This window comes from Chrysemys picta, chromosome 13 (genome assembly GCF_011386835.1).
Source record: "Chrysemys picta bellii isolate R12L10 chromosome 13, ASM1138683v2, whole genome shotgun sequence".
Taxonomy (NCBI): Eukaryota; Metazoa; Chordata; order Testudines; family Emydidae; genus Chrysemys; species Chrysemys picta.
In genome coordinates this window covers 24,355,295-24,379,385 of record NC_088803.1, presented here as the reverse complement: position 1 = coordinate 24,379,385, position 24,091 = coordinate 24,355,295, and the positions used below count along the sequence as shown (strand labels likewise).

Sequence of the window (24,091 nt, the reverse complement as noted above, 5' to 3'; positions counted from 1 at the left end):
ACAGATCCAAACCCCCTGATCTAAAAACAAGGGGAAAAAAAAAAATCAATCCAGTTCTTAAAAAGAAGGCTTTTAATTAAAGAAAAAGGTAAAAATCTCCGTATAATCAGTATGGAAAATAACTTTACAGGGTAATCAAACTTAAAGAGCTCAGAGGACCGCCCTCTAGCCTCAGGTTCAAAGTACAGCAAACAGAGATAAACACTCTAGTAAAAGGTACATTTACAAGTTGAGAAAACAAAGGAAAACTAACACGCCTTGCCTGGCTATTTACTTACAAGTTTGAAATAGGAGAGACTTGTTTAGAAAGATGTGGAGAACCTGGATTGATGTCTGGTCCCTCTCAGTCCCAAGAGCGAACGAACTCCCAAACAAAGAGCACAAACAAGAGCCTTCCCCCCCAAGATTTGAAAGTATCTTGTCCCCTTATTGGTCCTTTGGGTCAGGTGTCAGCCAGGTTACCCGAGCTTCTTAACCCTTTACAGGGAAAAGGATTTTGGAGTCTCTGGCCAGGAGGGATTTTATAGTACTGTACACAGGAGAGCTGTTACCCTTCCCTTTATAGTTATGACAGGGGTATTGGCAAATCCCACTCACACTAGAATTGCAAGAATGCCACTCTATTCAGTCTCTACCAGTTTTGAACTATGCCCTTTGGACTCCATGGGGCACCACAACGTTCCAAAGCCTCACGAACCATGTTTTGCAGTCCCATAACTCGTATGCCATAGCCTATTTAGATGATGTAGTTATCTACAGCCAAACCAGGGAAGAACATCTGGCACAAATTGTGGCCGTGCTCTGCTCCCTGCAACAGGCTGGACTAACAGCAAACCCTGCAAAATGTAAAATAGGGACAGAAGAAACCACCTACCTGGGATACATTTTTTGGGAAAGGCCAGATCCAGCCCCTTATAGATAAAGTCCAGGCCCTCAAGGACACCCCATGCCCTAACACTAAGAAACAGGTCAGGAGGTTTTTGGGACTTGCTGGCTACTACCACTGGTTTGTACAGAGGTTCAACAATTGCAGCCCCTCACAGATCTTGTTACGCTCTACCAGCCCCACTCCGCCACCCCTGCATCAAATGCTCCATCTGCTGGAGGAATTAAAAGGCAGGGAATTAGTCCATTTGGGTGGCAGAGCTGAAGGTGAGCAGACCTGCAGCCCACAGCTCCAACAGAGCAGAGGGAAGCCTAAGACCCTGACACAGCTGCCCCAAGGGGCCCTCCCTGAGGGAAAGGAGGGCCCACCCTAAAGACAACCAGAGAGGAAGTATCCTGTGGACTTTGTACATTGGTAACCCCCTTTACTTATTGTGGTTTGGGTTTCCCCACCAGGGGAAAGCCTTGGACTAAGCTGACCCCAGGGATTGCAGACAAGAGGAAGAGCCCCAAGGAGGACATTATTAATCAGACTTGGTTGCCAGATTACTGGTAGCCCAAAGGGCCCTGGGTCAGACCCGGTGGAGTGGTAGGGCCCCTTGGCCATCAAGAGTTGCGGCCATGATCAATAGGCCATGATCCCCAAGAGAAGACTGTTACCCCTTACATGTCATACTTTGCACAAGATTTGTTGCAATTGTACAACAGTGGTAGCAACAATGATTATACATGGTCATATTTTAATCATATAATGTCACATCTGCAATACACCCAGGCCCTAGTGTGTACACTGGAGAGGCTGGCTCATGTTTGTTAGCCACATACTGCAGAGAAACTTAGAAAATGAACAGGGGAAAGCTAAACACCGGCCAACCAAATACAGAGCAACTGAACATTTCTAGAGGAAAAACAAGGGCTTTGTGAAGGAAGTGAGTTTTTACTCTATTTCAGGTGGGGGTGAGAAAAGTCTTACTTGGCATCACCTAGATGTGCAAACTGCAGAAAGCCTCAGCCTACCAGAGAACAATCAGTACTGCCAGATACTACTGACATGCAAGGAAGCACTTGTGAATGCACTGCAGTCTATCTGCTGCACAATCCCCAAATCCTAGACAGCGCCATCCACTGGGACTGCTGCAGAGGGAATCCAGGCCTTTTGGCTCTGGATCCCTGCAGTGTTTCAGACTCCTGGAGCCTGAACAGAGTCCAGCCACTGCCCCAATCTCAGGGTCCCTGGCACACTCTACCTGGCACCCCCCTTCTGAGTGCTGGAACCTGCTGTCCAGCCACCTAGCCCCTCTGAACACAGCACTGACCCTTCTGACTCCCCAGTACTTAAACACACCCCTCTCCTAGGATTCCACTCAACAGGTGTGAAGCTTCTGGTTACAGTTTAACTCTCTCGGGGTCACACAGCAGCTGTGAAGCAGTCAACACACACATGCTGCCTAGTCTAACACCTTTATTTTCTTTACTTAGCGGCTAGAGTGCAGGAGAGCACCGATCACACAAGACATCCTAACTGCAGTGTCCTTCACTAGCTCACCCTTCTCTTGGGAGTCCAAGGGGGATCATCTGTGCTCCAGCAGGCAGGCAAGATCCTCTGCCTTCTTCCCTAGCCTGTCCCTGCAACAGCATCCCTCATCTTACTCTGGTGCAAAATGGCTCTCTACCTTGTTCTGTAGAGCGGAGTTCCCTATATATGTTTATTCATGCTTGTTTCACTGTTCACATTTGAATTTATTGTATTTGTATTAAAATAATTAGTTATATAGCATTTTGGACAATGGAATCCATCTTTTAAAAGGGAGTCCAGTTTTGGTTGTTCACTTTTGCACCTTTTCGTTTGGCGGGAAACAGGGTTTGCCACAGAAACTGCATCTGAGCAGACTGGATCAAACCAGTCTGGACTAGAACTTTCGTGACACAGAAGGCATGAAAGGGCTGCACGCGCTCTCAGCGGGGCTGTCTGACTGAGGCTAGGTCCACACTACCCGCCCGATTCGGCAGGTAGAGATTGATCTTCTGGGATCGATTTATCGCATCTCATCTGGACGTGATAAATGGATCCCAGAAGCACTCCCCCATTGACCGCGGAACTCCTGCTCGCCGAGAGGAGGAAGCGCTGCCGACGGGGGAGCTTGCCTGCGCCGCGTGGACCTGCAGTAAGCAAACTTAGTTCGATCTAGGAAACATCGACTTCAGCTATGCTATTCTCGTAGCTGAAGTTGTGTTTCCTAGATCGATCCTCCACCCCAGTGTGGGCCAGCCCTGAGAGGCAACTAGTGACAGTCACGTTTGCATGGGCATCGAGGAGTTCCTTCACCATCTTACCTGATCTATCCCACCGATCCGGGTATCTTCCACCTGAATCCACTTATCTTGTTCCTGGTTCCAGTGATTGCCAACACCATCAGTCTCCTGGTTCCAACACAGGGAAGGTCCTGAGCTCCTCCTGTCCCTGGTAACCCCTGGGTGCATAGTTGCAGGTCCAGGTCCCTATGAACCCAAGCAACAGAGAGACTGTCATTTAACACCCGCAGCTGATCCCACTCGAGATCCATCCTTCAAGATACAGCACAGTTCTGGGGTACTTTGGTTTAGTTTGTTTTGTTAGAAGTGTAAATTGCCAAGGGTTGTATTGGGGACCAGGCTTCAGGCCCATTTTGGGCAACCACATTGTTGTTTTATGGTTTTAATCTGTTTTATTCTCCCCCACCCCCTTCTCCCTGACATTGGTAGTAACCCTTTTAATAAATTTCCTGTTTGTTTTAGAAGAATTTCCCTCTAGTCTTCTGTTACCTACCTGGTGGGCAGTGGGAAGATTTTAGTTAACTTACTCCCCAGGTGATTAGATACTGGTATTGCCAGTCAAAGAATCTAGCCCTGTTACCTGAGACCATGTAACAGTTCCACCCTGGGATCCCCTTTATAGACTCCTGCTGGGGTCACTTGCTTGTTTTGCTCTGCCTTTTGGTAATTTTCCACAGCTCTAAACCCCCCTCCCTTCAGACAAGAGGAGGGGGTGTCTTCTCCAAGCTAAAGCAAAGCCATTGTCCCAAGGTGTTTGACTTTGAACAATCACTCACCATTGTCTCTGGCCTGGCAGAGCTGAGACACAATCCTGCTAACTCAGGAGGAGCCACACATACGGGCTTTCCAGGACATGGTAATTTCATGCTACAATTTCATAAAATCGCCTATAGTTCAGAAGTGATGCTGACAGACCCCTTCAGTTCATCACAGCTCCAAGCTCAAATAACATGGAGAGCAGATAGCGGATGATTCAAACCAGGTTTCTGCTGCCTCTCAGCCCTGAAATCTCCAGCTGTGTTCACCAGTTTGGGCCCAACCAGTTGAACTTTTGACTTCAGAACTAGTGTAGTCAGGCTTGTGGTTTGGTCTGCACTGTAGAATTACTGAGTACCTCTATCCCACTAGTCAGAGCTAGAGCTATCATCCCGTGACAACCATAGGTGCCAACTTTCCCCGGTGCCCGTGGGTGCTCGTGCGCCCCTGCCCCAACTCCACCCTTTTCCTGCCCCATTCCAACCCCTTCCCCAAAGTCCCCGCCCCAACTCCACTCACTCCCTGCCCCTATTGGACCCCTTCCCCAAATCCCCACCCCAGCCTCTTCCCTGAGCACGCTGCGTTCCCCCTCCTTCCTCCCAGCACTTGCCATGTGAAACAGCTGTTTTGTGGTGCAAGCACTGGGAGCTGGGGGGGGAAAGCAGGCACATGGCATGCTCAGGGGAGGAGGCGGAGCAGAGGTGGAGGTGAGCTGCCGGTGGGAGCCCCAGAGCACCCATTGAGTCAACATCTATGGTGACAACAGTCAGTACAACTTGTAACCCTGCTGCCAGTCAGTGTTGGCAGCAACCAGGCCTGGGTTCAGTATCTAGGAGTTCCTTTTCAACAATACAACACAAAACCCACTCAAGTCCCAACCCAGTGAGCTGGGACAGTTACACACCACCCCCTGGGCACCTCTAAGAGCAATACTTCCCCTCTCGCAAGCAGAGTCAAGGTGTAGCAAAAAAAACTTAATAAAAGGAGGGAAGTAATGGCATTAATTTGTGAACACACCACAAACAGCATTCATAAACCATAAGCAAAAGATCCACCCCAAGTAAGTTGGGCGGTGTCCTTTTCCCTCAGGTTCTTAAGTTCAGCAACCAAAAGTCCCTTTAACATGCCCATCCCTTCTCTGCAGTTGTCCTTGGTCAGTGCAGACCCAGAGTTCAGAGGTGCATCTGCAGAGTTCAGCTCACCCATGTGTGTGGGGGGGTAAGAAGGTACCTTATTCGCTCCACTGCCCAGGCTCCACTCCAATCCTCTCTGCCAGCTGCCCAATCACCACGCCTCCCCATCAGCTGCCTTGCTTAGGCATAGGTCAGGTCTTTGACTTAGTGCCACATAATATTCTGATTATTGATATTTGATAGTGCTATTTTTTAGCACACAGTAGAACCTCAGAGTTACAAACACCTCAGGAATGGAGGTTGTTCATAACTCTGAAATGTACGTAACTGTAGAGGTTTGGACTCACCCCTGCAGCACCTCCTGCTGGTCTCTTCTGGAAATTAGCTCTTCCAGCATCCTGGAACACCCTCTGCAAGCCAGTGATCCACCTGTCCTCTGGATCCCATGTCCCTCCCTAGATCCCAGTGCCCTTTTACCTGGGGTGCTGCCCCCTAGCAGTAACCCCTCAGTCTTAGGGTCTCCCCTCCCCAGGGAACCCCCACCCACTATTCCCACCTCACTAGATGTTGACTGCCAGTCATTGTCTAGCCCCACACCCTGGGGCAGACTGCAGTATTAGCCTACTCATCACTGGCAAGGTTGGGTTTGGACCTACTGCCTTGGCTTACCCCTTGGCCTTCTGCTAGGCCACAGCCTGGGGCTTTCCAGGCTAGAGCTCCCCAGCCCTGCTCCACTCAGGTACCCTGTCTCTAGCACCCTGCAGCCAGGCCCTTCTCTCTCTGAATGCAGAGAGAGACTCTAAACTTCTGGCTCCCAGCCTTTATATACAGGCCAGCTGTGGCCTAATTGGGGCATGGCCCAACTGCAGCCACTTCCCAATCAGCCCAGCTTAGCCGCTTCCAGCCGCAACCTTCCCCCAGGGCTGTTTTAAGCCCTTCCGGGCAGGAGCGGGTGTTCACCCCGCTACAGTAACTCTGAACAAAACGTTATGGTGGGTCTTTCAAAAGTTTACAACTGAACATTGATTTAACACAGCTTTGAAACTTTACTATGCCAAAGAAAAATGCTGCTTTTAACCATCTTAATTTAAATGAAACAAGCACAGAAACAGTTTCCCTATCCTGTCAAAGCTTTTTTTAAACTTTCCCTTTATTTTTAAGTATCAGAGGGGTGGCCGTGTTAGTCTGGATCTGTAAAAAGCGACTAAGAGTCCTGTGGCACCTTATAGACTAACAGACGTATTGGAGCATAAGCTTTCGTGGGTAAATACCCACTTCGTCAGACGCTTCGTATTCACCCATGAAAGCTTATGCTCCAATACATCTGTTAGTCTATAAGGTGCCACAGGACTCTTTGTCCCTTTATTTTTAGTAGTTTATGTTTAACACAGTACTGCACTGTGTTTGCTTGGTTTTTTTATTTGTCTCTGCTGCTGCCTGATTGCATACTTCCAGCTCCAAGTGAGGTGTGTCTGTAACTCTGGTGTTCGTAACTGAGGTTCTACTGTAGCCCTGTTTATTTATGTGCAAATATACCAGCCTAGCTCCCTATGTGCACTGCTGCTCTGGCAGGAATCGGAATGGGTACGTTCTGCAATAGACGGCAAGGAGGCCCCATAAAAGGCTCCCAAATGATTTAAAGGGATACTACCCAATTCCTAAACACCAGAGATCCCCAGCACTGATTGTTCCACTGCTTGTTCTGGCAGGTGGTTCTAAAATAACCTGGAGATGCTAATTTCTTTAACAAGGCAACACATTCTAACGAAGACTGTTGCCTGGCAGTAGTTCCCGAGTGTCTGGTCAAGCCTAGCAAGGGAGTCTCATGCTCCACAGGAGGAAACTGTGATAGCCCCAGCACATTCTTGCCTACAGCTGTAGGGCAACAGGCACAGCAGTGCAGTGCCTCTTTAATTTCTTTGGCCGGAAGAGGCAGCTGTTCTTAGATGCCCTGTGCCCATCTCTCTCTCTCAATGCCAAGCACTTTCAGCCAGCCAGGCATTCTCTGGCAGACTTCTAAAGGGCCTATCCACGTCATGGTCCCCCTTCAGTAATTGACCAGCCCAAGGGATATGCTGGGAATGGTCCCCAGCATGTTCACGCGCCTTGTAGCAGCCAAAACAAAAATGGGCTGCGGCTCCTGTATTTCTGTATTAGATCCTGGCCTCCTGATTTCAGCCTATGATGCCTCTGGTGTAGAGGCTGGGGAAGTGAATTTGCATTGTTGGCCTGAAAGGGCCAGTGTCCCATTCCATATGCCTTCCATTCCATCTGCCCAAAGCAGAACACACTACGAGTGGAGGATGCAATGACATTAGAGTTCACGGTTCTCAAATGTCATGGTTACTCTGTGGTAGGAAAATTATTCCCCTCATTGTCCATAAATCCCTTGTCAAAATATTGGGGCCTAGAACAGGGCTACTCCCCAATGACAGCAGCACACTTCCAGCAGTGGGCACCAGACCCCTCTTGCGAAAGGAGGGCTCTGCATGTATGACGGTGGGCATGCTCTCCAGATTACCTCACCCAGACATGAGAGTGTTTCCTGCATCAAGCAATGGGGTGTCACAGCAGGAAGACATACCCATTACAACTAAACAACTAGTCGTAGCTACTGTCACAAACCCCTTCTTTCAGAGGGTATGAATTTGTAGCCAGGAGGTGGCCACACAACCATGTGATGCTGGCGTTAGGGCCGTTCTGGCATTGCAGACATGAGTAATCTACAGTGCAAGGCTGTTTACTATGAGGCCTTCCAATGGTAGTTCAAGATGTCAGGAGTGAGCTCCTTCAGTTGAGGACTAGCCAGCCCAGCCTCCAGACAGATTAATCAGCTCAGCTGGGTCCTGGCTGAACCACCTGATTGGCTGGTCCCTCTGATTGGCTGAAGGGAGCCAGCAGGCCTGTTTTTAAACCCAGCAGCAGGTCATTGGCTGCTCAACAAGTAGTTCCTCCTGTGTCTGCCTTGTTTCTTGTCTTGCTCCAGCCTTATTCCTGTCCTGCTTTAGTCCGCTCCAGCCCTGCATCCCTGCTTGCTTCTGACTCTGCTTCTGACCCTCAGCTTGAGTCCTGGTTCCTGGCTCCAACTCTGACCTTTGACTCCAGTTCCTGACTCCTGTTCTAGCTCATACCCCATGACAGCTCATGCCCCAGTAGGACACAAGATGCCTTACCACAGGCAGTGATGTGGGGTTTTACTGGGGCCTGGCAGAACTAAAACGCTAAGGTGCAGCTTACTCTGGTAGCTGTCCAGTAGAAGACAGTTCATTGAGTTTGGAACTACTTGCCCCCCATTCAGTTGTTCTGTAAATAGCCAGCAAAGGCCGCCATGCATGAGCGGGAAGCTGGGTTCTGGCCACGTCTGCATGTAGATCTTAGTGCAGAGTCTGTGATTGTATTTATTGGTTGATTGTGGGTGTCTCTGTGAAATAGGTGGGAGTTTTGCTAACGGTTGACATCTCCAGTGACCTGATAGTCAAACTCTTATAGATACTACTAGTCTTCCAGAATGAGTTATTGTTGACCCTGGTGTCTGACCACAAGCTACAGTTCATGATCAGCCAGTTTCGTACACTTAGCCAGCCAAACAATATGGGGCAGGTTTGCATCGGAGCACCTGGTGCAATGTTCAAACGGGAAATGCTGGGACTGGAGTGAGTTTGGGGCAGCTTTGGCATTCCCAGACTCTGATATGGGTCTACTTTTCTTAGCTGCCTGTTGTGTCACCAGTTCGCCCTCCTTCTCACCATTTCCAGTTTGGCCACTCAGGTGGGTCTAGCTTCTGCCACTGGGTCAAGTAAGTTCCAGTCTAAGGAGCAGGTGTTGATCTGCCGACAGCACCGACTCCAGGGACTGACCAGGCTGCACTAGGTCAGTCACACACTTGGTGCAGCTGACTGGAGCTCTGGCCAGTCTGAAGGTTCATGTGCGTCAGTTGTAGCCACATTGTATCCCTGGAAGGCAGAAGTTAATTGGAGGATGTTAATTCTTGGGTTGAAGCTGAGGTGACCCCCTTCCTCCACTACAGCACCCTGAAAAGGTGTCTGACACTTGTCCTTCCCAAGGTACCAGTGAGTTCTGTGGGCCTCACTACAGGGATCCAATCTGTGCAACAGTTGGCCTTGTGACCCTTCGGGGTACGGGTTGTGGATGTTTTACTTATTGTTCCTATAACTTTCTATCTAACAATGGTGCTAGGAGGGCAGAAGTCAGGGAAGGTTAGTTCTGTCTGTAGATGCTTTTTGGGGTGCTTCACTCTCATAGAACCTGACCTCTCTGACTTTCCTCCGATTCCCAGAGGACAGAGAGTGCGCTCTGGGCATCCCTGAGCTAGGCAAGAGAGTCTCCTTTGCAAGAGGTATATTGGAACAAACGGGTTCCGCTGGATCTGCTACATGCCTCTTCCCCTGCTGACACAACAATCATCAGAGGGAAGAGTGTTACAAAGCAAAATCAAAACCTCTCTCACAGCAGCCTTCCAGTTTGATCACATTCTTTGACGACATGATCCGTTTGTCAAAGCTAGTGTCCCTGGCAGATATTTTCACATTTGAAAGAGCTCAGTGCAAGTAGGTGGAGGAAATGCTCCAGCATCTACAAACATGGCTTTAAAAAGCCCAGCATTCAAGAAAATGTGACTTTTTATCGGGTGATTCACCCCTTTGATGTTCCTGGAAACACAGTTTATAACATTAGCCATAAGGACTGTTGAGATCAAATGTCTTTTTATTAGCACCCGAATAGTGTCATTGCTTGAGCCATTGTTAGTTCCAGCTCTAGGAATGATATATCTGGGTTTCCCCTCACTGTCCCGGAGACATGAAGGGGAGGGAAAATGGGTAAGACAGAGCAGGAAAGGTAAAAGATAGAGAAAGAAATTAGGTGATCAAAATTGGCCAAGGACCACTTACAATATACTTGACACTTACCCAATCAGAAATAGGACCTAAGTGCAGGAGGTTTACAAGAGTGTAGCCTCGTCTCTCCCCTCCATCCCCCAAAACATCCAGTTGGGGTATAGCTTTTTAACAGTCTCATCAAGGGAGGGCCTGGTTTCTGTACTATTCACAACAACAAAATTCCTCAGCGAGCATGGATGAGTCAGTAACTGGTCTCTCAACAGGGCTCTGATGGAATGGATGGTGGAGTTTGCCAGTTGCAGCACTGCAGAAGCAGCAGGGGCTGATAGGCAGTCTGCTTATTGTAAGCTGGTAGGGCTCATAGACTTTAAGGTTGGAAGGGACCATCATAATTGTCTAGTCTGACCTGCACCTTGCAGGCCACAGACCCTCACCCACCCACTCCTGTAATAAATCCCTAACCTCTGGCTGAGTCACTGAAATCCTCAAATCATGGTTTAAAGACTTCAAGTTACAGAAAATCCACCATTTACACTAGTTTAAACCTGCAAGTGACTCAGGCTGCAGAGGAAGGCGAAACCCCCCCAGGGTCTCTGTCAATCTGACCTAGAGGAAAATTCCTTCCCAACCCCAAATACAGCGATCAGTTAGATCCTGAGTACCTGGGCAAAACCCAACAGACACACACCTGGGAAAGAATTCACTGTAATAACTCAGAGCCCTCTCCATCTAGTGTCCCATTACCAGGCTCCTTTGGAACAGCCTGCCACACATGGATGTCGGAGTCCTCTCTCCTTGTTGTGGATCCTCTCTCCTTGTTCAGCTACCACATTGATCTGACACTGTGGCTCAGTGCTGTTGCTGCTGCTCCTCACATTGTTGAGGGATGTCTCTCTTCAGTTGCAGGACTTGGTGCATCTGCCTCTGGCTTGTTTCCCTCCTTCTCCATAATGGTCCCTTCCAAACCTTCTGAGTTAGGCAAGGTCAGGAATCCTTCACCTCTCTACTCCAGCTCTTGTACTCCAACTCTGCTACATCCTGCAGGCCAGAGGTATAACTATGATTAAGGCTGCAATTCTTTCATGGAGGTCGCAGAAGTCACGGATTCTGTGACTTTGCGTGACCTCCATGACTTCCACAGAGGCTGGTGCAGCTGACTTCAGGGCCACCCGAGCATCTGGCCCCATGGCCCCAGGGGAAGCTGCTCGGGTGGCCCACGGCTAGCCACACTGGCTGCTGCTGGAGTGACCCAAGGCCAGCTGCTCTGGTGGTCCCCAGGACCAGCTGCACCAGCCACTACTTAGGAGGCAGCAGGCTCTGAGGATTGTCTGAGCAGCGGCCGGTCCAGCTGGTCCCGCAGACCGCCCAAGCAGAGGTCCTGGGGGCGCCCCGAGCCAGCCGCACCAGCCGCTGCTCAGGCAGCCCTGGGCAGCTGGCTCCAGGGACCGCTGGAACAGCAGCTGGTGTGGCTGGCTCTGGGGATTGCCCAAGCAGCAGTCCTGGGGGTGTCCTGGGGACCACCTGAGCAGCAGCGGTCCTGGGGCGGCTGGAGCAGGGATCACAGGAGTGCCCGGAGGCCATCCAGAGAGTGGTCTTGGGAGCAGCAGCTGGGGGCAGTCAACCCCCAGCACTGGAGCAGGGCCCCCCGGAGTAGCAAGGCCTCAGAAGTAGAGAGTTAGTCATGGGTATTTCTGGTAAATATTATGGATAGGTCACAGACAGTGAATTTTTATTTATTGCCCGTGACCTATCCATGACTTTTACCAAAAATGCCCATGACTAAATCTATGATTACTTATTATTTCCATAGAGATTAAGGCATGAAGGAACCATTAGATCATCTAGTTTTACCTCCCGCATATCACAGGGCATTACATTTCACCCAATTACCCCTGAATTAAGCCCAATAACTTGTGTCTGACTAAACTAGAGCTTTGAGAAGGGCCTCCAGCCTTGGCATGAAGACATCAAGAGATGGAGACTCCACCACTTCCCTTGGCACTTCAGTTTGTTCTAAATGTTGTTCTCACTGTTAAACATTCGTGCCTTATTTCTAATCTGGATTTTTCTGGTTTGAGCTTCCAGCCATTGGTTCTTGTTCTGTCTTTCTCCACTAGATTAAAGAGCTCTTTAGCACTTGGAATTTTCTGCCCATGAAGGCATTTTCTCCAGCCCTCAAATAACGTTTATGCCTCTTTCCTGCACCTTCTCCTATTTTTCATCAAATGTCGACACCAGAACTATATGCAGTATTCCAGTTTTAAACCTGCTGCCCATTAATTTCATTTGGAGGCCTCTAGTTCTTATATTATGGGAACAAGTAAATAACTTTTCCTTATTCACCTTCTCCACACCACTCATGATTGTATATACCTCTATCATATCCCCCCTCAGTCTCCTCTTTTCCAAGCTGAAAAGTCCTAGCCTCTTTAATCACTCCTCATGTGGGACCATTCCAAACCCCTAATCATTTTAGTTGCCCTTCTCTGAACCTTTTCTAATGCCAGTATATCTTTTTTGAGATGAGGAGACCACATCTGTATGCAGTATTCAAGATGTGGGCATACCATGGATTTATATAAAGGCAATAAGATATTCTCCGTCTTATTCTCTATCCCTTTTTGAATGATTCCTAACATCCCATTTGCTTTTTTGACTGCCGCTGCACACTGTGTGGACGTCTTCAGAGAACTATCCACAATGACTCCAAGATCTCTTTCCTGATTAGTTGTAGCTAAATTAGCCCCCATCATATTGTATGTATAGTTGGGGTTATTTTTTCCAATGTGCATTACTTTACATTTATCCACATTAAATTTAATTTGCCATTTTGTTGCTCAATCACTTAGTTTTGTGAGATCCTTTTGAAGTTCTTCACAGTCTGCTTTGGTCTTAACTATCTTGAGCAGTTTAGTATGGTCTGCAAACTTTGCCACCTCACTGTTTACCCCTTTCTCCAGATCATTTATGAATAAGTTGAATAGGATTGGTCCTAGGACTGACCCTTGGGGAACACCACTAGTTACCCCTCTCCATTCTGAAAATTTACCATTTATTCCTACCCTTTGTTCCCTGTCTTTTAACCAGTTCTCAATCCATGAAAGGGTCTTCCCTCTTATCCCATGACCAGGGGCAGCTCCAGGTACCAGCGCAGCAAGCGTGTGCCTGAGGCGGCAAGCCATAGGGGGCGGCGTGCCGATCGCCATGAGGGTGGCAGTCAGGCAGCCTTCGGCAGCGTACCTCTGGGAGGTCTGCCGGTCCCGCGGCTTCAGCGGCAATTCGGCAGTGGGTATGCTGAAGGTGTGGGACCGGCCGATCACCCGCAGAAACGCCACCGAAGCCGCATGATTAGCAGACTGCCGGTAGGCGTGCCGCCGAAGGCTGCCTGACTGCCGTGCTTGGGGCGGCAAAAAACATAGAGCCGCCCCTTCCCATGACAACTCCAAGGATAGCATTAGCCCTTTTTGCTACAGCATCACACTGGGAGCTCATGGGTCAGGCTTTTTTCTCTATTATGACCCTTAAATCCTTTTCAGAGTGACTGCTTTCCAGGACACAGTCCCCCATTCTGTACATATGGCCTGCACGCCTTGTTCCTGAATTTATAACTTTGCATTTGGCAGGATTAAAAACTTATTTTATTTGAATGGACCCAGTTTACGAAGCAATCTAGGTTGCTCTGTATGACTACCCTGTCCTCAGCATTATTTACCATTTCCAACAATCTTTGTATCATCTGCAAATTTTCTCAACCGTGATTTTGTTTCCTTCCAAATCGTTGATAAAAATGGCGAATATTGTCAGGTTGATCCCCGCAGAACCCCACTAGAAATACCCCATTTGATGATGCTTCCCCACTGACAACGTCTTTGAGATCAGTTAGCCTGTTCTAACTCCATTTAACATGTACTATAGAACCTCAGAGTTACGAACTGACCGGGCAAGCACACACCTCATTTGGTGCAATGTACGCAATCAAGCAGCAGCAGAGACCAAAAAAAAAACAACCAAAAAAACCAAATACAGTACAGTACTGTGACAAACATAAACTACTAAAAAAGGGAAAGTTTAAATAAAAAGATTTGACAAGGTAAGGAAACTTTCTGTGCTCATTTCATTTAAATTAAGACGGTTAAAAGCAGCATTTTTCTTCTGCATAGTAAAGTCTCAAAGCTGTATTAAGTCAAATGTTCATCTGTAAACTTTTGAAAGAACAACCATAACGTTTTGTTCAGAGTTACGAACAACCTCCATTCCCGAGGTGTTCGTAACTCTGAGGTTCTACTGTGCGCTAAAAAATAGCACTATGCAATATCAATAATCAGAATATTATACGGTACTAAGTCAAAGACCTGACCTAAGTCTAAGTGTATTATATCTACGCAACTACTTTTATCAACCAAACTTGTAATCCCCTCACAGAATTAATTGAGGTTTCTGTTTTCCATTAAATTATGTGGACAGCTCTCAGTTTTGCTTTGCTCAGGGCCCCATTCTCATTATCACCCACCACTCCGGCCTCCATGAGGCAATGTTAAACAATTGCAGCGCACACCACTTCTTTCTAATGCTGAACAAGGAGCGTCATCATAATAAGGAAACATTATTATCCCTAAGGCTACTCTTGTTCTCTCTGCTACACTGCAGTGCTTCAGCTAGAACCTGTCTCAGACCTGTCCTGCCTGGTTTCCTGCTACAGTTTTAAAGAAATAGTACACACTCACTCATTCTATTCTTGGGGGGAATGTTTAAACTTCCTTCCCCTCCATACAGGATGCCCCCACCCCCAGTCAGCCTGCTACTTCTCTTAGGCCAGGGGTTCTCAAACTGGGGGTCGGGACCCTTCAGGGGGTCGCGAGGTTATTACATGGGGGGTCGCGAGCTGTCAGCCTCCACCCTAAATCCCGCTTTGCCTTCAGCATTTATAATGGTGTTAAATATATTTAAAAGTGTTTTTAATTTATAGGTGGGGGGGTCGCACTCAGAGGCTTGCTATGTGAAAGGGGTCACCAATACAAAAGTTTGAGACCCACTGTCTTAGGCAGTCCTGCTCTATTTTATGAAGGGAATTTAATTGGAAATACTATATCTGACCAATGGATGGCGCCAGAAACCAGAATTTGGGCCAGGCTAGCTTGTTGGCATGTTGTTTTTTCAGCTATTTGTGGCATATTTACTGAGAATGAATAAGAATATATAAGTTGACTGTGCACTGTGTGAAGAAGTACTTCCCTTTGTTTTAAACCGGCTGCCTATTAATTTCATTGGGTGACTCCTGGTTCTTGTGTTATGTAAAGGAATAAATAACATTATTCACTTTCACTACACTGGTCAAGATTTTATCTACCTCTGTCATATTCCCCCACCCCCTTAGTTGTCTTTTCCTAGCTGAAAAGTCCCAGTCTTTTTAATCTCTCGTCATTGGAATGTAAAGTAAGAACAAATAGGTGTGCAAGTCTCAAGTGTCTGTCTGATAATGCAGGACAGGATGGCACCTGCTCCTCCAAGATGGTGGGCACGTTAAAAAAAACACTTAGGATAGTGTAACATCCTAGTCATTCCAATCCTATGCTATCCCAAATTTTTTAAATGTGCCCACCACCTCAAAAAAACAAGTGCCATCCTTTCCTGCACCATCAGACACTGAAACCTGCACACCAGCTTGTCTTCCTTTTACCTTCATTTTCACAAGGATTTGAAATTTCTCCCTATAAAAGTAATTAGACAGTTATCTAGAACAAGAATGTTTACTATTTCACCAATTCTAAATTACTTTTAAATGAGTTATATTTGTTGGGTGTTGCATAACTGATTATAATGAAGGGCAGTTTGTTTAAGCATTCATGTTGGAGATGGATCCATGCATAGGGATACACTATGCTAAAGATCTATATTCAAACTATTTTGTTGGGAAATGTCTATTGAAAATCCAATTCCTAGTCCTTCATCTTTGTTTAGCAGAAGCTATGAGATCACTAAGAGTATGCTATTGTTAGAAACAGTGCTGAGAGCCTGAAGAAGAAATATTCCCTAATAGGGCTTCATACCACCAGTATGCAGTGACAAACATTAAAAAAAATGTGTTAAGAATATAAAGGTAAAATCTTCAAAGCTGGTGTATTTTAATGGACTGCATCCAAATTAAAGCATCTAACATGCTTGGATCTAAGAGCAAGGGAGCCAATAGAGGAAGTGGCTAATCAGCATTCAAGGTCAAATCAAGTCTCACTGGCAGTGAGAAGAAATAGGTTTCCTACTCAATAAATACAGGAGATTTGGTCTTGGACATGTAAAGTTAGACAGTACTTTGGGACTAATCAATCTTCCACTCTAGCTTAAGCCCCTAACTATGCTACAAACTTAAGTTTGTAATTAGCTCCTAGCACAATTGGATCCAAGTATAGGTTATGTACACATGCCACATAGTTAGAGGCTGTTACTACCTGAGACAGTTAACAACATTTCATTCCTGGTAGATGGTTGCCTTCCTATAACCAGTTCAACACACTTTCCTACAGCATGGACAGGATCCTATAATCATGTATGTGTAACCAATTTAACTGGCCTTCCTTCTTCACAACAGCCTACGTACTGTGACACCCCAGAACACATTACCATACATATCGGCAATACAATGCTATGTGCATGTCCTGCTGGTAACTCTTTTCCTGGCTAAGGCTGCCTAGATTTTCCTAAAATGCATTGCTACAAACAGTAAGTGCTGACACATATGCACAGTTGAGATAACAAAAGCTGTTGTGTGGACAACCTATAATACTTATAACCAATTAAGGTGACCTAACTAACTGGATATAAAAATGACAGTAAAAAGCTGTAATGAAGATAAGGCCATATATATATAACATAGCTCTTTCCATTACTGCTGTGAAACCAGTGCTCTTGCCACCTCAGCTTGCTGTTGTCATTGGGTTACATATAATATTTCACAGCAATAATGCAAAAAGCTATGTTACATGCAAACACTGAATTTCATATGGAGTTTTAGATCCCCTCGGTTTACAATTCATTACTTTCATAAGAACATAAAAACAGCCATATTCAGGCTAAGTCTACACTACCCGCCTGAATCGGTGGGTAGAAATCGACCTCTCGGGGATCGATTTATTGCGTCCCGTTGGGACGCGACAATCGATCCCCGAATCGACGCTCTTACTCCACCAGCGGAGATGGGAGTAAGCGCCGTCGACGGGAAGCCGCAGAGGTCAATTTTGCCGTCGTCCCTACAGCGGGGTAAGTCGGCTGCGATACGTCAAATTCAGCTACGCTATTCGCGTAGCTGAATTTGCGTATCTTAAATCGACCCCCCCCCTGTAGTGAAGACCTGCCCTGAGTCAGACCACTGGTTATTCCAGCCCAGTATCCTGTCTTCTGACAATGGCAAATGCCCACTGCTTCAGAGGGAATGAATGCAACAGGTAATCACCACGTTATCCATCCAGTCACCCATTCCCAGCTTCTGGCAAACAGAGGCTATGTATACCTCAGAGCATGGTTTTGCATCCTGCCCATCCGGGCTAATAGTTAAGGATGGACCGATCCTCCATGAACGTATCTAAATCTTTTTTGAACTCTGTTATAGTCTTGGCCTTCACAACATCCTCTGGCAAAGAGTTCCATAGACTGTGCGTTGTGTGAATAAATACTTCCTTTTGTTTGCTTTAAACCTGTTGCCTATTAATTTCATTCGGTGACCCCTACTTCTTGTGTTTTGAAGGAGAGTAAATAACACTTTCTTATTTACTTTATCCATACCAATCATGATAGAGGTATCACCTCTAACACCCAGTTTTGTGAGATCCCTTTGTAACTCTTCGCAATCTGCTTTGGACTTAACTATCTTGAGTAGTTTTGTATCATCTGCAAATTTTGCCACCTCACTGCTTACCCCTTTTTCCAGACCATTTATGAATATGTCAAACAGTACTGGTCACAGTACAGACTCATGGTGGATACCACTATTTACCTCTCTCCATTGTGAAAACTGACCATTTATTCCTACCCTTTGTTCCCTATCTTTTAATTAGTTACGGATCCATGAGAGCACGATCCCTCTTATCCCATGACAGCTTACTTTGCTTAAGAGCCTTTGATGACAGATCTTTTCAAAGGCTTTCTGAAAATCTAAGTACACTATATCCATTGGATCACTTTTGTCAACACGCTTGTTGACCCCCTCAAAGAATTCTAGTAGATTGGTGAGGTATGATTTCCCTTTACAAAAACCATGTTGACTCTTTCCCAACAAATCGTGTTCATCTATGTGTCTAATAATTCTGTTCTTTACTATAGTTTCAACCAACTTGCATAGTACTGAAGTTAGGCTTACCAGCCTGTAATTGCTGGCATCGCTTCTGGAGCCTTTTTTAAAATTGGTATCACATTAACTATCCTCCAGTCATCTGCTACAGAAGCTGATTTAAGCGATACGTTTCATTGCACAGTTAGTAGTTCTGCAATTTCACATTTGAGTTCCTTCAGAACTCTTGGATGAATACCATTTGGCCCTGGTGGCTTATTACTGTTTATCAATTTGTTCTAAAACCTCCTTTAATGACATGTCAGTCTGGGACAGTTCCTCAGATTTGTCACCTAAAAAGAATAGCTCATGTATAGGAATCTCCCTCACATCCTCAGCCATGAAGAACAATGAAAAGAATTCATTTAGTTTCTCCGCAATGCCCTTATCCCCCTTGAGTGCTACTTTAGCATCTCATTTGTCCAGTGGCCCGACTGGTTGTGTAGCAGACTCCTTGCTTCTGAAGTACTGAAAAAAATTTGCTGTTAGTTTTTGAGTCTGGCTAGCTGTTCTTCAAATCCTTTTTTTGGCCTTTCTAATTATATTTTTATACTTCACTTGCCAGAGCTTATGCTCCTTTCCATTTTCGTCAATAGGATTTAACTTCCACTTTTTAAAGGACACCTTTTTGCATCTAACTGCTTCTTTTACTTTGTTTAGCCATGGTGGCACTTTTTTGATCCTCTTACTGTGTTTTTTTAATTTGGGGTATAAATTTAAATTGAGCCGCTGTTATGGTGTTTTTTAAAAGTTTCCATGCAGCTTGCAAGCATTTCACTCTCTTGGGACTGCACCTTTTTATTTCTGTTTAATTCATTTTTGTGTAGTTCCCCTTTCTGAAATTAAATGCTACTGTCGTGGGCTGCTGTGGCGTTCCCCCTTTCCCCCCTTCCCCCACAGGGATGTTAAATTTAATTACATTATGGTCACTATTACCAAGCGGTTCAGCTATATTCACCTCTTGGACTAGAGCCTGTGCTCCACTTAGGACTAAATCAAGAATTGCCTCTCCTCTTGTGGGTTCCAGGACTAGATGCTCCAAGAAGCAGTCATTTAAGGTGTCGAGAAACTTTACCTCTGCATCCTGTCCTGAGGTGATATGTACCCAGTCAATATGGGGATAGCTGAAATTCCCCCATTATTATTGAGTTTTTTGTTTTTATAACCTCTCTAATCTCCCCGAACATTTCAGTAACTATCTCCATCCTGGTCAGGTGGTCAGTAATATATCCCTATTGCTATATTCTTATTATTGAAGCCTGGAATGACTATCCATGGAAATTCTATGATACAGTTTGGTTCATTTATGCTTTTTACTTCATTTGACTCTGCTTTCTTTCACATATAGTGCCACTCACCCACCAGCACAACCTGTTCTGTCCTATTCACAGTATCTGAAAGTGTGTGGGGCACATCAGAGAACAAATAGCTGGACCCCATGAGTGGTGGGTGAACCACTGGCTGGGGGATGCTAGCCCCCAGCCAGCCCTGCACCCCCACCTCCACCCAAGGACCTGTCCCCCTTCCCCTGCCATAGCCCCCCCAGCCCTGGAGCACTGGGCAGGTGGCGCATGGCCCCCCTGACCCTCTAGCACAGGGCGTGCGGGTGATACCTGCCCCGCCCCCGAGCACAGGGCAGGCATGCAGCATGCAGCCCTTCCTCCCCCCACCCCCAGCCCCATAGCACAGGGTGGGTGGGTGGCCCTCCGGTCCCTGAGCACAGGGCGGGCAGCCCCAGCACCTCCAGCATTGAAGTGGGGGTGGGGCCACCCTGGGCAGAGCCAGGGGGAGCACCCCCCAGCAGATTAGAAACTCAGCACCTATGTGCCTTATCCTCCTCCCCTCTGCAGTGCTCTGCCAAAGATTTCTAGGGATGGCAGCCTTATTTCTTCCTCCACAGCAGGACACTTTTTCACACTGCTCTGCAATGAGGTGCTGGTTTGTCCATCCTGAGAGGGCTGCTCTATGGACACTGCCCCAGTCCAGCAGCCTGAGTGGGGTGGAGAGACAGAGCAGTTCATTAGAAGAAGCAGGGAACGCGGGCACCTGCCCCCTTCTTTTCAAACTGTTCTGAACCTCGCTGCTGTGTTCCACTGCAGCCTCACTCAGGGACTGCTATTCCCTGGCACGTGTGGGACTAGAGGAAGATAAGTGAGGTGTAGTTCCTTGGTTGAACCCTCTGGGCAATCCAGTAGAATGCAATGCTAGCCTTGCCCTTTAGGGCTTGAGTCTAGTACCAGAAGTACCCATCCAAATCCATCCTTCTCTTTGACAGCAAGCAAAGGGTCTGGCCTGATGCTGACCCCATGTCTGGGGACCTGGTGCCACCATCTGCCCTCCCACCCCTCTTAGCTGGCTGCATTAGTGCCCCATGGAACTACATTCAAGGGCTTCTCCTGTAGAACAGAAGTCCCTCCCAGGCTCTGGCCCAGCATCTGTATGTGCGGCTCCCTCCAATCTAATGTCTCCCCCAGGCTGCTGCTGCCCCAGGCTTGTGAAGGGGCCATCTCTCCTTGAAATCGTCCCCTAGCCATTCAAGCAAGGAATGGGTTAAAAACCTGCAGTGTGACTATGGAAGAAGACAGGCCCTAACTTGGAAAAAGGGCTGGGGCTGCCGGTAATGGAGAGCACCTGCTAGCTGCGGGGGGCTCTGGCGGGAGCAGGAAAGGATGAGGCGGCAGCATTCCCAGAGAGCGCTCATTTCAGGAACCCTGGAGCCAATGCCAAGGGCCAAGTGAAGTGCTACAGAATGGGAAGGGGAGGGCAGGAGCAGCAGCTGGCTCCTTAGGGTGAGGGGCTGACCGGCTCACTGGGGAGGTGGCACAACTGACTCTCTGGGATAAGTATGTGTAGTAGTTGGAGAGTCACAGGCGCACGGTTTCTAGGGCAGTTCTGTCCCACCCAGGTAGCTGTCACATGGGCTCCAGTGGCTCCAGCCACTGAGCACTGTTTCATAGGAGCACTATGGCCCAATGATCTGTACAGTGGTCAGTCCTGTGGCTGCCCTGCCTCTGCCCAGCTCCAAACCTCACTGGGCTAGTGTGCGCCTTGACTCCATGCCAGAAATTGACCAGCAGAGCTATTCCAAACTAACTACTCCCACGTAGCTATGCCAGAATTGAGCTATTCCAGAGGAACTTCTGCAGATGGCCTCTCTGTTTCAGGTGGAAAATGACTTTACTCCAGCCATTTTTAATTCAGACTAGTGTCCACATTGGGATCTATCCCAGACTAGCTACAGCCAGCTAGTTGTTCTGGGATAGCTATAGCAGAGCAGTTATTTTAGATTAGCTATGCTGGTTAATTTCCCTGTGTAGGCGTGCCCTAATTGTCCAAACCTTTTCCTTATTGTCCAGAAATAGCACCAGGTTTGTTACTAGGAAGCCAAGATGCATTGCTAAAGGACTCTGCAGGCAGCAGGATCCCAAAACAATTTACAGATTCTTTCCCTCTCAAACGTATCAATAATTCCATCAGCCTCCCAGTTCACCAGCTATGCAGTGTGGGTGTCAGGTTCAACTTCTCCCTTTCTACATCCCTGCTGTCAGTAAACCCTGCTGTTTGGTTTTCTTGCCCAAAATCTGTCCATCCCTTTCAATCCCTATTGCTGTAACCTTGTTCCATGCCTCAATCTGCTCCTGCCGCAAGTATTCATCATAGAATGTTTGGTCTGTGTTTCTCGGATTTACAGGATTTAGGTGGGAAGCCTATAACAGATACAGAGGCAGCAGTGGTAGTGACCCAAGCAGTGGAAGACACAATGAAGATGACTGGATGTGGAAGCTGCGGTATGTACATGATCCTGGAGGGAGTACCTGAAAAGAGTACTGCATGAAGTGCCACCTGATAGAGCTGATAGAAGAAAAGATCCGAGGATTGGTGATGCTGGTGGAAACTCTGGTTGAGTTTAGAAGGGGGTTTGAGCAGATGATGGAACAAAGACATGAGGAGGCTGAAGGGAAAAGCTCAGACTTGCAGATGGAAGCAGGACCAAAGAACTCTGAGGGGAGACTGCTGGGTGAGGAAAGTGGACAGTGGAAGCATGTGACTAAGAGAACCAGGCAGAGGAAAAGACAGGCTAGTGAAGGAGAAACAGAGCTCAGGAACAGGTTTGCGGAGTTGGAAAATGAAGAAGGGGCACAGTAGGGGACAATTTCCTGGTGCAAGTGCTGGAGGAACCAACTAGGGGCAAAGCTTTTCTTGACCTGCTATTCACAAACAGGGAAGAACTAGTAGGGGAAGCAAAAGTGGATGGGAACCTGGGAGGCAGTGACCATGAGATGGTCGAGTTCAGGATCCTGACAAAAGGAAGAAAGGAGAGCAGCAGAATACGGACCCTGGACTTCAGAAAAGCAGACTTTGACTCCCTCAGGGAACAGATGGGCAGGATCCCCTGGGAGAATAACATGAAGGGCAAAGGGGTCCAGGAGAGCTGGCTGTATTTTAAAGAATCCTTATTGAGGTTGCAGGAACAAACCATCCCGATGTGTAGAAAGAATAGTAAATATGGCAGGCGACCAGCTTGGCTAAACAGTGAAATCCTTGCTGATCTTAAACGCAAAAAAGAAGCTTACAAGAAGTGGAAGATTGGACAAATGACCAGGGAGGAGTATAAAAATATTGCTCAGGCGTGCAGGAGTGAAATCAGGAAGGCCAAATCACACTTGGAGTTGCAGTTAGCAAGAGATGTTAAGAGTAACAAGAAGGGTTTCTTCAGGTATGTTAGCAACAAGAAGAAAATCAAGGAAAGTGTGGGCCCCTTACTGAATGAGGGAGGCAACCTAATGACCGAGGATGTGGAAAAAGCTAATGTACTCAATGATTTTTTTGCCTCTGTCTTCACGCACAAGGTCAGCTCCCAGATTGCTGCACTGGGCAGTACAGCATGGGGAGAAGGTGACCAACCCTCTGTGGAGAAAGAAGTGGTTCGGGACTATTTAGAAAAACTGGACGTGCACAAGTCCATGGGGCCGGATGCGCTGCATCCGAGGGTGCTAAAGGAGTTGGCGGGTGAGATTGCAGAGCCATTAGCCATTATTTTTGAAAACTCCTGGCGATCGGGGGAGGTCCCAGATGACTGGAAAAAGGCTAATGTAGTGCCCATCTTTAAAAAAGGGAAGAAGGAGGATCCGGGGAACTACAGGCCAGTCAGCCTCACCTCAGTCCCTGGAAAAATCATGGAGCAGGTCCTCAAGGAATCAATTATGAAACATTTAGAGGAGAGGAAAGTGATCAGGAACAGTCAGCATGGATTCACCAAGGGGAAGTCGTGCCTGACTAACCTAATTGCCTTCTATGATGAGATAACTGGCTCTGTGGATGAGGGGAAAGCAGTGGATGTGTTATTCCTTGACTTTAGCAAAGCTTTTGATACGGTCTCCCACAGTATTCTTGCCATCAAGTTAAAGAAGTATGGGCTGGATGAATGGACTGTAAGGTGGATAGAAAGCTGGCTAGATCGTCGGGCTCAACGGGTAGTGATCAATGGCTCCATGTCTAGTTGGCAGCTGGTTTCAAGCGGAGTGCCCTAAGGGTCGGTCCTGGGGCCGGTTTTGTTTAATATCTTTATTAATGATCTGGAGGATGGTGTGGACTGCACTCTCAGCAAGTTTGCAGATGACACTAAACTAGGAGGCGTGGTAGATACACTAGAGGGTAGGGATCGGATACAGAGGGACCTAGACAAATTAGAGGATTGGGCCGAAAAAAACCTGATGAGGTTCAACAAGGACAAGTGCAGAGTCCTGCACTTAGGACGGAAGAATCCCATGCACTGCTACAGACTAGGGACCGAATGGCTAGGTAGCAGTTCTGCAGAAAAGGACCTA

At 47.2% G+C, this 24,091-nt stretch overlaps 1 long non-coding RNA gene across 3 annotated transcripts in view; it reads left to right on the top strand.

Moving 5' to 3' along the window:
• Positions 1-22,071, top strand: part of LOC135975493 (uncharacterized) — a 52,550-nt gene extending 30,479 nt beyond the window's left edge. For 2 of the 3 annotated variants that reach the window (XR_010592447.1, XR_010592449.1), the window contains exon 5: positions 2,365-3,273. This is a non-coding gene — a long non-coding RNA (uncharacterized LOC135975493). Of the gene's footprint in view, positions 1-2,364; positions 3,274-21,954 lie in introns of those variants that run through there. The other variant, XR_010592450.1, reaches the window with a different exon arrangement.
• Positions 22,072-24,091: the final 2,020 nt, after the last annotated feature.